Source organism: Pan paniscus, chromosome 1 (assembly GCF_029289425.2).
Source record: "Pan paniscus chromosome 1, NHGRI_mPanPan1-v2.0_pri, whole genome shotgun sequence".
NCBI classification, from domain to species: domain Eukaryota; kingdom Metazoa; phylum Chordata; class Mammalia; order Primates; family Hominidae; genus Pan; species Pan paniscus.
The window spans coordinates 209368916-209382822 of NC_073249.2; the positions used below are offsets into that span (position 1 = coordinate 209368916).

The 13907-nt window shown below is 48.8% G+C and overlaps 1 protein-coding gene across 1 annotated transcript in view; it reads right to left on the minus strand.

Annotated features, from left to right (window-relative positions):
• ACTL8 (actin like 8) overlaps positions 1 to 1142 on the minus strand; it is a 71612-nt gene extending 70470 nt beyond the window's left edge. The window contains exon 1 of the mRNA XM_003814442.5: positions 865 to 1142. The gene's annotated coding sequence lies outside the window, so the exon portion shown is untranslated. The remainder of the gene's footprint in view (positions 1 to 864) is intronic.
• Between the last annotated feature and the right edge of the window lie 12765 nt (positions 1143 to 13907).

A 13907-nucleotide genomic window follows, 5' to 3' on the forward strand; every position in this document is an offset into this window, starting at 1 on the left:
GGATAAAGCTCTCAAGGAAGAACCCCTCAAGGCCAAGGTAGAGTCCCCAAGAAAGAGCCCCTGGGGGCTTTCATAGGATCCCCAAAGATAAGTCCCCCACCAGAGGTTTAAAAAAAAGTTCCCAAGAAGAGGCCCCCAGGGCTGAGGCCCCCTGGGAAGAGTCCCTATTCAAGGGATAAGATAGAGCCCCAAAGAAGAGCTCCCAGAGCTACCAAGGAAGGGCCCCCCTACCCAGGACTGTGATTGATCCCCCAAGGAAGAGTCCCCTCCTAGGGCTGAAATAAAGTCCACAAAGAAAAAGCCCCTGAGGGCTGTGGTAGAGTCCCGAAGAGACACCCTCCTGCCACCTGTGACAGAGAAAACGTCCTCAAAAAAAGAGCCCTCCCAGGGCTGAGGTGGAGCCCCCAAGGAACAGCCCCCCACCCCAGGACTGAAATAGAGCCCCAAAAAGAGACCCCCATATCAGGCTGAGATAGAGACCTCCAGAAAGAGCCCCTCACCCCAGGGAAGGGACCCTCCACCAGGCTGAGATAACCCCCTCCAGGCGGTGCCCCCACAAGGGGCTAAGCTTGGGCCCCCAAGGAAGGGCCCCCAGTCCCACACATGTGGCTGAGGTACAGCCGCTATGGAAGAGTCTCCTCCGAAAGCTGAAATCAAGTCCCTAAGGAAAAGCCCTTGGTCTGAGGTAGAGCCTGTCACTCCCCAACCCCACAAAGAAGTGCCCCACACACAAACCCTTGGGGGCTGACCACCAGGCCTTGCTTAAGAGGGCATGGCTGTGCCACAGGAAGGACAAAAAAAAAAAAAAAAAACAGTCAGGGGCCACAACCAGCCAAAGTTAGAAATTCAACTTTTAGAACGTACCAGAAATCTGCCCTGTAAGATGCCACAAAAGCTGCTCTCAGAAACAGTGTCTCACAAGAGGCACCCACTGCAAAACAACTTGAAAGCGGTGCTGTGCGAGCTGCCGAACTCAGCCGCACACTGCAAACGCCTGCACGAGAGCGGCTGCACGTGGTGCCGCAGCCTACGCCGTGAGCACGTGGCAAACAGGAAGCGGAACCTCCCCGCTGCTGGGGCTCCCCAGCGCCCTCTACTGGCAAAGCCCAGCATGCCTGCTGGCCAGGGAGAAAATTTAAAGGGCCCAGATCCATTTTTACCAAGCAGGCAAGAAGGGTGAATGTGGAGCGGAGAGGCAATAATTTGACAACCAGCAACAATGAAATATCAGCAGTGAAAAAGAAAATAACTACTGATACATAAAACAAATGCATTAATCATATACGTATTATGCTGAGTAAAAGAAACCAGATGCAAAGCAGCACAATCTGTAAGTTTCCATTTACATTATGCACAAAAGTTCTCTGAAAAGAAATTTAGAGGAAAGAGACTTTAGTACAGAAAACAGTTTGCAAACTTGGAGATGCACCCTCCACTGGAAAATGAAGGGGAGTTCCCAGGAATGAGGGAAGGATCAAGTTTTGCGCAAAAGTATCCTGCCCAGGTTCCCAATCAGATCAAGTTGTGCAAATGAAGGATTGAAACTTGCTTAGTTCTGATTGGTCAATATAGCTGAGCTCTCATTGGTTGATACAGCCAAACCCTGATTGGTCAATATAGCTGAGCTCTCATTGGTTGATACAGCCAAACCCTGATGGGTTTATACACTTGAGCCCTGATTGGTTGGTTCAGGTGAGCTGAGAAAGTATCAAAGATAAAAAGGTGCAGGTTTTCCGGGGAAGTCAGGGTAGTTGTGTAACCATAGTCAGTAAGTGGCTGCTTCACTCTATTTTAAATTTAGGCCCACTTACCCATTCTTATTTGGGGGAGGTTAGTATTTATTTATTTTGTAAAGAACAGGGTCTTGGTATGTTGCCCAGTCTGGTCTTAAACTCAGGGGCTCAAGTGATCCGCCCACCCTGGCCTACCAAAGTGATGGGATTACAAGCAAGAACAGCGGAGCCTAGCCCACTTAGCCACTCAGGATCCATCTTGAAGGTCTGGCCCTTTCAGGTTCACATTTGTTCACAATATGAAGTTCAAGAACAGGCAAAGCAACCTACAGTGACAGAAATTAAAAAAAAAACAACAGGTGGAGATGGGTGTATTTAGCTGGAAGAGGGCACAGTGGAATTTTCTAGGGCAATGGAAATACTCTCCATTGCAATTGGGGTGCTGTATACATTTGTAAAAATTCATCATACTGAACACTAAGATCTGTGTGTTGCATTGTAGATAAATTATACCTCAATTTTTAAAAATTAGCCCCCAAACTTGGTTTCAAATCCAGTCACAGTGTACTACCTGTACACAGTGGATGATATGGTTTGGCTTTGTGTCCTCACCCAAATCTCACCTTGTATTTTAATAATCCCCACGTGTCAAGGGTGGGGCCAGGTGGAGATCATTGAATCATGGGGGCTGTTTGCCCCATACTGTTCTCATGATAGTGAATAAGTCTCACGAGATCTGATGGTTTTATAAATGGGAGTTCCCCTGCACAAGCTTTTTGCCTGCCGCCATGTAAGACGTGACTTTGCCCCTCCTTTGCCTTCCACCTTGATTGTGAGGCCTCCCCAGCCAATTGGAACTGTGAATCTATTAAACCTCTTTCCTTTATAAATTACCCAGATTTGAGTATGTCTTTATTAGCAGCATGAGAACAGACTAATACAGTGGGTAAACAAATATTGTTGAATAAATAAGTGCACACATGAATCACACATTCTTTTTGCTCTCCTCACAGCAAATTTCTGATGGTTCCCCCAAATTACTAAGCTATTGGCCTGCTTTTCTGGGCTCCCATAGTCTTCTCCTGTTAGTCCGGTTGCAGCTTTTATTACACTAATGTTAGCTTCAGAGAGGCAAAATCTCTGGTTCTACCAGAGAACCCAGCACGTCTTGAGTGCTCTGTGCCTGACACTCTTTTCAGAACTCTCATAGGACAATAATCTATGCGGTAGTTACTCCTATCATCCCAATTTTACAGATGAAGAAACTGAAGTATAGTTTGTCCTAGGGCCCACACTCTTTATCACTTTGCCTTGGAAGTCAGACCATCCTAGGTGCAAATCTCAGCTCTTCCACTTACTAACCATGAGTCTTGGGCAGGACAACTGACTGATGCAGGGCAGGCAAGCCCCAAAACAGAGCTTAGCCCATGAGGGTTCTTGGCTTCCTCCAGGAAAAAATTCAAGGGTGAGAAGAAAGTGTAGAAGAAGGCAGAGCTTTATTGAAGGGCCAGTGATAAAGCTCCAGTCTTTGACTGCTCCTGCAGAGCAGGGCTACCCCATAGGCAGAACAGCAGCTCAGGGCAGCCTCACAGTCGTATTTATACCCATGTTTAATTACATGGAGATTAAGCGGTGGTTTATACAGCAATTGCTAGGGAAAGGGTGGTAACTTTTGGGTTGTCAGGTCATTGCCATGGAAAGGGGTGGTAACTCCTGCATGTTGCCATGGCAATGGTAAACTGACATGGCCTACTGGTGGATGTGTCTTATAGAAAGCTGCTTTGCCCCCTCTATTTTAGCTAGTCCGCCATTTGGTCCGGTGTCCAAGCCCCACATCAGGAGTCAAGTCCTGCCTCCCACCTCATGATCACTCTGAATCTTGCCCTACTCATCTTTGAAATGGGGATAATAATATTTTCCTCTTGGGTTGTCTTGAGGTACAAATGAGCTTATCCACATAGAAATTCTAGCCACAATGTCCACCCTAGAACAACCACTTACTCTCAGTAAATGACAAATTTCATCCGTTCTAAGACACACATTTTCACATTTTCACATCCTTGAAATCAAAATGTGTTTTACAATCGATGGCATCTCATAGTCTCCTTGGACAGTGACAGTTGTGACAGTCGTCATTGTCTCTGCAAGAGCAAACCTGGTTCCAACTGTTCCCATTGTTGACACTTCCATGCCTCAGCATCAAATAGCTCTTTCAGTAAGAATAAAATAAAAATATGATGAGCTAAGAAAGCATCATGCCATACTTTAGTTCACAGCCACTTTTCTTTCTTAGTGGTACATAAATTAATGGTGTGTCTTGCAGCTTAGGTTTGATAGAATGCAGTACAATATTATTATCATAAGTCTCTAGTCCACCCTGTGGGTGATTGGATTATTGTGGCCTATTCTTCCTGCCTCCCTGTTAGAGAATTAGGCATCCTTGCTTTTGCTATGTGATTTTGCAGTGCCTCACATCAGAGGAGGCAAAGTGTATTTCCCCACCACACTGATGATGTAGGCCTTGCCCGTGTAACCTGCCTCCATATGTGAGCAGCATGACAGTACCCCAGTTCTAAGATGAACCCTTAGGAGACATTGCGTGTTCCTTCCCAGTCATGAAAACAGGACCTGAGTATTTTTCTTTTTCATTGGTGCAAGGAGAATGAGAGACAGGTGAAGCCAACCTGGCCAACCTGCAGCCTGAAGCAGAACAACCCCAGCCGACCCAGCCAGCTGGGAACAAGAAGGATAACTGCTTGTGGTTGCAAGCAACTGAGATGTGGGAGCTGGGGGCTGCTTGTTATGGGGCATTAGCATAGCAGCAATAGCTAATACACTCACTAAGCTACAGGTGCTTTAAGGGCAAGGCTCATGGCTCGTTTATCTCCATATCCCTAGCATCTAGACTGGTACCTGGACATGGTGGGTGTAGAGGGCACAGGGAGAGACCATGGAAAAAGGCAGGCTTTGGAGTCACACAGATTGGATTCAAGTCTCAGCACTGCCACTGAAAAGCTAGGTGAACTTGGGCAGTCCTCTGGAGTTCCCAAGCCTGTTTCTTCATCTGTAAAATGGGGAACCCCATATCACAGGAGTGATTCGAAGGGAAATGAAGGATGTGCGGGGGCCTCGCTCAGTCCCTTGCAGCAGGCGCTGCAGACGCACACTGGTTCGCTTACCACGGTAGATGTTTGTGATATAATACATGACCAAGCCCCCTGTAACCCATTTCTGTACCCCCAGACCTGCCAGAAAACTCTCTTCCAGATGTTCCTGGCACATGGCAGCAGGTTCTAGCGAGGAGGGAATATTCCTGGGATAGAAAGTCTGGCAGGAGCCAGGAGAGGCAGTTGCCAAGCTGCTCCCAGCAGCCCAGTCCCCCAGGGACCCTTTTACCAGTTCTATTTCCAAGTGCCTAGCAGCCAGGTGCCTGGGTTGGTGCCAGGTTTAAACTTGGCAGACTTTGTGCTCCCCTAGAATTTTCCACCCCAGTCACTCCCTGTGAAAAGGCAAAGGTGGAGAAAATAGCAGAGGAGAGAGCTGCCCATCTGGCCCAGGGAGGGGGCAGGAGTGACCCAGCTGTCCTGACGGGAGTTCTGCCAGCCAGGGGGGCCCACATGCACAGCACATTCTGGTCCACCCACTGTGGGTCCTACCCTGGGAGAGTTCAGCAAGGAGGCCTGGATTCCAGGCCTGACTTTGCCACAGCCTGCTGTGTGGCCTGGGCAGGTCTCTTAACCTCTCTGTGCCTCCATTTCCATGTCTTTACAATGGGTAATATCTAGACAGTCTCCATGGTTTGGGTCCCAGACCCATCTGAGAACCTGGTGGAAGCCATGGACGGCCTCCTGAAAACAATGCATTAATTTCAGCAGTCCAGGGCCTGGGAGCCAACGACCCCAAAGGAACCATCTACTGGGCCCAGAGAGGCCTGTGCTTCCTGGACTGTTAGGGCTACAGGCCCAGGGGCTTATCTCCCACCTGGACCCTCTCTGATATCTCTCTTCCAAGGAAGCCCACATGGTCACGGAGAGAAAGCCCAGTGGACCTTCCTCCCAAGCTGCTCTCCACGTGGCCTCGGGGACACCAGGTTCCTGGCCTCCTCCATCCCTGATCATTAATTATCCCGTGGTTGCCATGGTTTTTCTGAGTCTTCCACACAGAGCGGGGCCAGAAACAAGCAGCAAATCAGATCATCAGCCAGTCTTGGGCTGGAAGGGTCTCCAGAGGTGACCTATACACACACACACACATGCACACACACACACACACACTCACTCCAGTCCTGTGCCTCAGTCTTCCACCCCCAGTACCCTGGGGCTGCTCCCCACCCCAGGGGCCCACTGACTGGCACCATCACTTCCTCTTCTGCTCCCCACCCTCTGACACTGTTGTTCCATTTCTGGCAAAGCCTGTGGTGCCCACCATAATCAATAAGGATTAGGGGGCACAAATGGTTAAAACTGGGCAGCTAGGAACTGCAGCATCATTAGCCCTGTCACACCCTGGCTACATGACCCTGGGGTTCATCGACGATATTTTCTATGCTGCCATTGTTTTCTTACATTTCACACAGCCTTCAACATGCATCGTGTACTATACAAAGTGCTTACGTGAATTTAATCCTCACAACAAACCTACAAGATAGTTATCCCCACATGTTATTTATCCATTACTGTGTAGTCAATTACTCCAAAACTTAGCAGCTTAAAACAACAAATATTTATTATCTCACGCAGCTTCTGGGGATCAGCAATCTGAGAGTGGCTTAGCTGAATGGCTCTGGGTTTCCCTGTTGGCCAGGACTGTGGTCTCACCTCAAGACTTGACTGGGGCTGGAGGACGTGCTTCCAAGCTCATCCAAGTGGTCACTGCAGGCCTCAGTTCCTCACTGGCTATTGGCCATGTGGGCCTCTTCACAAGCTGCCTGAATGGACTCAGGGCATGGAACTGACTTCCCCCACAGTGAATGGCCAGAGAGAGAGAGAGAACCTAAAACAGAACCCACAGCATCTCTCATAACCTCACCTCCAAAGATACTAACATCAGCTCTGCTATATTCTATGGGTCACACAGAACAACCCTGGGACAATGTGGGAGGAGATTGACCAAGGCTATAAATACCAGGGAATGACACTCTTTGGAGGCCATCTTGGAAGCTGGATAGCACATCCAGTTTCACAGATGAAGACGCTGAGACTCAGGGAGATGAAGGGACTTACCTAAGGTCATGTAACCAGCAAGTGATGGAGTAGAGATTTGAATGCAAACTGTCTAGCTCCTACATCTATACCCTTGATTGTATATTGTCTCCCCATCCCCAGTCTGGCCTCAGGTTCCTCAGATGCTAGTGGGGAGTTAGACTGGATAATCTTTAATGGCCTTTCCATTTAGAAAGTTCAAAGGCTGAATGAGCCAGGTACAGCACTAGGACCTGAATCTCAGTCTCCTGACTTCCAGCCACCAGGCTCTTGTCTGCTTCAGTCCTCAATCCTAGGCAACTTCTCTTCTGTATAAAATTGCCTCGTGCAAGTCTCAAACATCTCTGGGTCTTGGTTACCTCTTCTGGAGAATGTGAGGAAGGGAAACAAAAGACAAGAGCTGATGACGATGCCAATCACAAGGAAGCCAGTGATGATGATGGTGGTGATGATGATAAAGAAGATGATGCCAGTGATGGAGATGAAGATGAAATGGCGATGATGATGATGCCAACCACAAGGAAGCCAGTGATGATGTCAGTAATGATGATAAGATGATGCCAGTGATGGAGATGAAGATGAAATGGTGACGATGATGATGATGATGACAGATGTGGTGATGATGATAAGTAGTGTGTACTTTGAGCACTTCCTATAAGCTAAGAACTTACCTTGCATTTTGTCTTCACAACCTTTGCCTTTCAAAATGTGGCCCATGGACCAGCAGCATGGCTGTCACCTGAGCACTTGTTAGAAATTCAGAGTCCAGGCCGGGCGCGGTGGCTCATGCCTGTAATCCCAGCAATTTGGGAGACCGAGGCAGATGGATCACAAGGTCAGGAGATTGAGCCCATCCTGGCTAACACGTTGAAACCCCGTCTCTACTAAAAAATACAAAAAAATTAGCCAGGCGTGGTGGCAGGCACCTGTAGTCCCAGCTACTCGGGAGGCTGAGGCAGAAGAATGGCGTGAACTCAGGAGGTGGAATTTGCAGTGAGCCGAGATCGTGCCACTGCACTCCAGTCTGGGCAACAGAGCAAGACTCCATCTCAAAAAAAAAAAAAAAAAAAGAAAGAAAAGAAAAAAAAAATTCAGAGTCCAGAGTCCATCTTACCTCCACCTCCCCACCTGCCCTGGTGATTGGTGTGCACAGTGCCATTTACATCATCTGGAAGGGGAAGCGTTATTCTTGCCCCCCTTTTGCAGATGACAAAACTGAGGCTTGGAGAAGTTCCCCAGCCGACAAGGGGTAGAGCCAAAATAAGGGTCTGGGTCCTCACTCCAGACTCCTCCCCCGCCACTCCGTTGGGCTGAGCCTCTGTTTGCCCCTGGGTGAGGTGAGGCTGCAGCCATCCTGGGCCCAGCCCTGAACGCATCAAGACTGGCCCCGTGTGGCTCCCCCACCATGCAGCCTCCTGCTGTCCCAGCACCTCAGCCTTGCAGGCCTGCCAGCAAGTAGATTGGGGGTAAGGAGGCGCGCCTGGTGAACAGTGACCTTGTCCCAAATTACTCTGGGGGAAGGACACGCAGAATCAAGAGATAGCACTCGGTGCAACTGCAGACAAACATTCCTGAAAGAGGGGGAAAAATTAAGTCTTTGAAATAACATTAATCATGATAATGCTTTTGCTGGTTCCCTCCCTTGGTGGTTGCTAGATGTTGTTTCTCGAGGTAGATTTAACCCTCAGTAGCCCGGCCTCCTGAAGGGTCCCCAGGGCTGTGTACTCTCCCTCCCTTGGCCAAGTCACTTGCCAGTTCCTGGAAGCACCGAGAGCACATCTGTTCCCATCTCCACCGGCCTTCCTGGGTCTAGTGGTCACTCCCAGGCAGAGGCAAAACTCAGGAGCCAGGCAGGTAAAATAAATAATGGAAATGGGTTGAGGTTAGGATGAAAGCGACCAGTTCAAGCAGGTGTGGTGGCTCATGCCTGTAATTCCAGCACTTTGGGAGGTCAAGGCAGGTAGATCACCTGAGGTCAGGAGTTCGAGACCAGCCTGGCCAACATGGCAAAACCCTATCTACTAAAAATACAAAAATTAGTTGCGCATGGTGGCATGTGCCTGTAATCCCAGTTACTCGGGAAGCTGAGGCAGAAGAAACGCTTGAACCCGGGAGGCAGAGGTTGCAGTGAGCCAAGATCGCACAGCTGCACTCCAGCCTGGGCGACAGAGTAAAACTTGGTCTCAACAAAAAAAGAAAAAAAGAAAGCAACCAATTCATCTTGGTTTGCCTGGTTTTAAAATAGAGAGTTCCATCCCAGGCACCCCCTCAGTCCCAGGCAAACCCTAAAGGTTGGTCAGCCTAAGTGGGACTGTCATGAACAGAAAAATATATATATATCCTGTCCTGTGCGGGCAGCAGCTACTCAGTCTTGGGCCGATTGCTACCATGTGTGTTATGGGCTGAACCCTGTCCCCCTCCAAATCCATATGTTGAAGCCCTAATCCCCAATGTGACTACATTGGCAGAGAGAGCCTCATAGGAGGTGATTAAGGTTAAATGAGGTCCTAAGGGTGGGACCCTAATCCAGTGTGGCTGGTGTCCTTGTGAGAAGAGGAAGAGACACCAGGAGGACCCACACACAGAGAAAAGGCCATGTGAGGGCACAGCAAGAAGGTGGCCATCTGCAAGCCAGGGAGAGAGGCCTCAGAAGAAACCAACCCTGCCTGCACCTTGATCTCGCACTTCCAGCCTCCAGAACAGTAATGGCAGCCCTAGCTGCCATAGTATCTGTTGGGGGGGAAATAATAGTAACAAAAGTTAACATGTACACAGCCCTCAATGTGTTCTAGGCTCTACATGGATTAATTTACTCAACAAACGAACCTATGAGGCAGGTTTTTTTTGTTTTTTGTTTTTGTTTTTTTGTTTTTTTGTTTTTTTTTGCAGGAGACTGGAGTTTTATTATTACTCAAATCAGTCTCCCCAAGCATTCAGGAAGCAAAGTTTTTAAGGATAACTTGTTGGGTGGGGGAGGCCAGTGAGCCACGAGTGTTGACTGGTCAGAGATGAAATCATAGGGAGTCAGAACTGTCTTCTTGTGCTCAGTCAGTTCCTGGGCGGGGGCCACAAGATCAGATGAGCCAGTTTATTGATAGGGGGCCAGCTGATCCATCAAGTGCAGGTTCTGCAAAATATCTCAAGCCCTGATCTTAGGAGCAGTTTAGGGAGGGTCAGAATCTTGTAACCTCCAGCTGCATGACCCCTAAACCATAATTTCTAATCTTGTGGCTAATGTGAGTCCTACAAAGGCAATCTAGTCTCCAGGCAAGAAGGAGATCTGCTTTGGGAAAGGGCTGTTACCATCTTTGTTTAAACTATAAACTAAGTTTCTCCCAAAGTTAGTTCAGTGAGGCAGGTAATGTTATCATCTCCATTTCACAGATAAGAAAACTGAGGTACAAAGGGTTTGAGTCACTTCCCCGGAAGACTAACAGCTAAAAACGGCAACACTGGGATTGGAATCTATCAAGCTCAATGCAAAGCTTAGGCTCTCTGCCACTGTGCTGGGAGCAGGATCCCATGTTGCCTAACCTTTCACTTTTCCAAAGAAAGTTGAAAAATCACCTGATTTTAAATGCTGGCTGCTAATTAAGAAAAAATAAGTACTATTTGTGGATGTACACAAAAGATACCTGTGTCTCATTCTCAGCTGCCAGCTTATAATTGCTGCTCTTAGAGAATTTCAGCAAGTCAGAATTAAAATGTCATCCACCACCGCCCACACCACTCCCTTGGATTTACAGGATGAATGTGGATCTTACAACTGTGGAGTTTGGAGATTTAGAAAATTAGTGAACACTGAGGCCCAATGGGATTTTAGGAGCTGTGGTATCTAAGCCCTCATTTCACAGATGGCATCATTACATTCAGAGAGATTCAATGGATCGCCAAGTTCACACAGCAAGCTAGCATCCGGGCCAATGAGACTTGCTCACTCATCGCCCATGAAATTGAGAACAAAGAGATCCACTGTGCAGCCTGGCTTCATTACCTGTTTTTCTCTGTGCCTCCAAATCTGGCTTTCTGTCTGTCTGTCCATCCAGCTAGCCAGCCAGCCTGGTTCAAGGTCTCTAAACTGCTTGACATCAACAGCTTGACTTGCCTGGTTTTGTGTCCTCAACTTGCCGCAGGGTGGCGTCCGGCACAGTCTTCCCCAACTTAGCCCCTTGTTAGCTGTTATCCTTGGACAAGACACTTCACCTCCCTAAGCCTCAGTTATTTTATCTATAAAAGGGGGACATGACATCACCTACCTCATGTCATGAGGAGGAGGAGGAGATGCAGGCACATAGTAGGTGTGCATTCACAGCTAGCTGTGAGCATTGGCTGTCATGATGAGTAGGAGCCCAGACTCCAAGGCCCCTCCCAGCTCCACACTGCTGTGACATGACAGGGCGGCTGGGCAGCCTTCCTGCAGGAGAGGAGACTGCGGTGGGTCGCAGATTGAGGAGTGCAGGCCAAGACTGCAGAAAGCTGACCAGAGACTCAGCCTTGCAGAAGACAAACAGGGACAAAGAGAGAGGTTAGCTTGGCTGTGAGGCCAGTGAGGTCTGCCCCGCAGTCCAGTCGGGGGGAAGAAATGCCTGGCCTCGGTGTCCCTCCTGGGACCGCACATGCTCAAGGAGGCAGGGACACCCGCCTGCTCCCTGCCTGGCACAGCTACCAGAATCACACAGGGCTGCGCCAGCTTCCCCATCACCAGCCTCTGTGAAAAATCAACTGTGATAGCTGAACTTCTGTTCCATTGTTGTTATTGTTTTTTAATTACACCTCTTTAAAAAGAAAAAAAAAAAAGCCTCAGGAACAAAATTGGATCTGGCCGACCTGAAATTAATTTGTAGCATAACACAGGGGCATGGAAAACTGGGCCATCAGCTCTTGGGTTGCCGGGGGTGGGGGGTGGGAAGGTGACCGCTCAGCCTTTCTGCCTCTTCCACTCTCTGCAGGGGGAAGCCATTCTTTCTGCAGCTTTTGATACCTTCATTCTTCCACAACTACTTATGAGCACCTACTGGGTGCCAGGCCTTGACTGGGCATTAGAGAGGGATACAGCCGTGAATGTGCTGGTCAGGGTTTCTGCCCAAGGAGCTTGCAGCCCAGCTTTGTCATTGAGAATCTTAAGATTCTAAAGAACAAAAACAACAGAAAACAGTTTTCTCCAGAGCCTCCTATCAGTCTGAGATTTAGTACAAGATTTTATTGATGTCCCCAATTAGATTTTATCAAAGAAATGCAGGAAGGAATGAAAAATCACTCTCGTATCTTTCACTGGGGTAGACACTTTACACAATGAAGCATCTCATGTCATCCTTAGGGTGCTAACTTTATACCCATTTTACGGATGAGAAAACTGAGGTTCAAATGGGGCCAAACTGGCCCATGATGAGGAAGTGACAAAGCTGGAACTTGAACTCAGACCTGAGTGATTCCCAAACCTGTTCCTAGAACCATCAGGCTGTTCGGCCTCTGACAGAAAACCACTGTGTCTTGGGCCCTTCCCTGCCCCCAGGAGCCGAGGGTCAGACCTGAGTGTGATCCTGTGATCCTAGAACGCCAAGTGCCGGAAATGAGTGAGGGCCAAGGTGTGTGATGGCCACAGTGGGGACTGTGGGCAAAAGTCTCACCTTGGCAGGGGGCGATGCTCCCCATTCCTGCCCCCCAATCCTCCTCTCTGCCTTGAAGTGGAGATGGACAGCTGGTTCAGGTGGCCTTTTTGTCCTCTTCCTTTCTCCTTGATCCTGTCACCATTAGGGAAAAAAAATATGTCCTCCTCTGCGGATCTGAGACTGAAGATAAGCCAGTGCGTGGGGATGTGGGCCCCTGTTTCAGGGCTCGGATGCTTCAGTGTCTTTTTGCTCAAGGTGGAGGGTGGGGGAGGAGAAGGAGCAGCCTCCCACAGCATTCAAGGGGTCCTCTTGGAAACAGCCTCTCCTCCCCTCCAGAAGTGGACAGATAAGCCCAGAGGCCCAAGCTGAGAGCTCCTCAGGGCAGCCAAAAACCAGCCCTGTGCGGCTCAGGATTCATCTTGCAGCTGTCCGGGACCCACTGGGATGTGCATCTTGGGGTCTCGCGGTCCCTGCCCCAAGGCTGGGTTCTTTCAAGTTGTTCCCAGCAGCTTCTGAGCTCCCAGCAGGAGCAGGAGCAGGCCCCGGCCCCCTCCCCTCCCCGCCTCTCCTCAACCCATCCCTCCTCCACCCATCCCTCCTCCACCCTCAGAGGCATCAGGCAGCTCCCTCAGAGGGAACACCCCCAGGAAAGAGAAGTCTACTTTGTCCATTTCCTATCACCCTGGACTTGATTTCCCAACGGCCGTCTCCAGATTTCCTTTTTAAACCAGAGTCCACTTGGGACTCAAAATACAACAGCCTCTGTAAATACGGTCTATATAAGATGGCCTTTAAATAGAACATAATATTAGGGCAAAAATACATACAGACATTAAACTGTGAACTTTGAGCAGGGGAAGATTACCAACGACTTCCCCCTTCTACCTTTCTGTATTATTTTAATGTTTTCTATAAGCAAATGTTACTTTTTCATCAGGAAAGTGAAAGAGAGTTGTTTCAAAAACGGACAAGAGCCAGAAACATTGATTCCTCTAAGAAACCCCCAAAGAGTTTTCAGTCTCTGGAATAAAGCCAGCAAACTATGGCAGGCGGGCCAAGTCCAGGCCACTCACTCCCTGTTTCATTGGAACACAGCCACTTCCACTCATTCACACGTTGCCTACGGCTCCTTCGGCACTACAGCAGTGGAGTTGAGTTGTGCAGTTGTAACAGAAATCATATGGCCTCCAAAGCCAAAACAATTTACTTGTTTGGTCCCTTACAGAAAAAGTTTGCAGAACCCTGGTCTAGGAAAACATCACATTGCGAAGATTAGTTGGACATCACAGAATCCTGGGTCATTCAGGATTCAGAAGCCATTCAGTCCATCCCCTGCCTCCATGCCCCGTAGAAGAGGGTCTCTG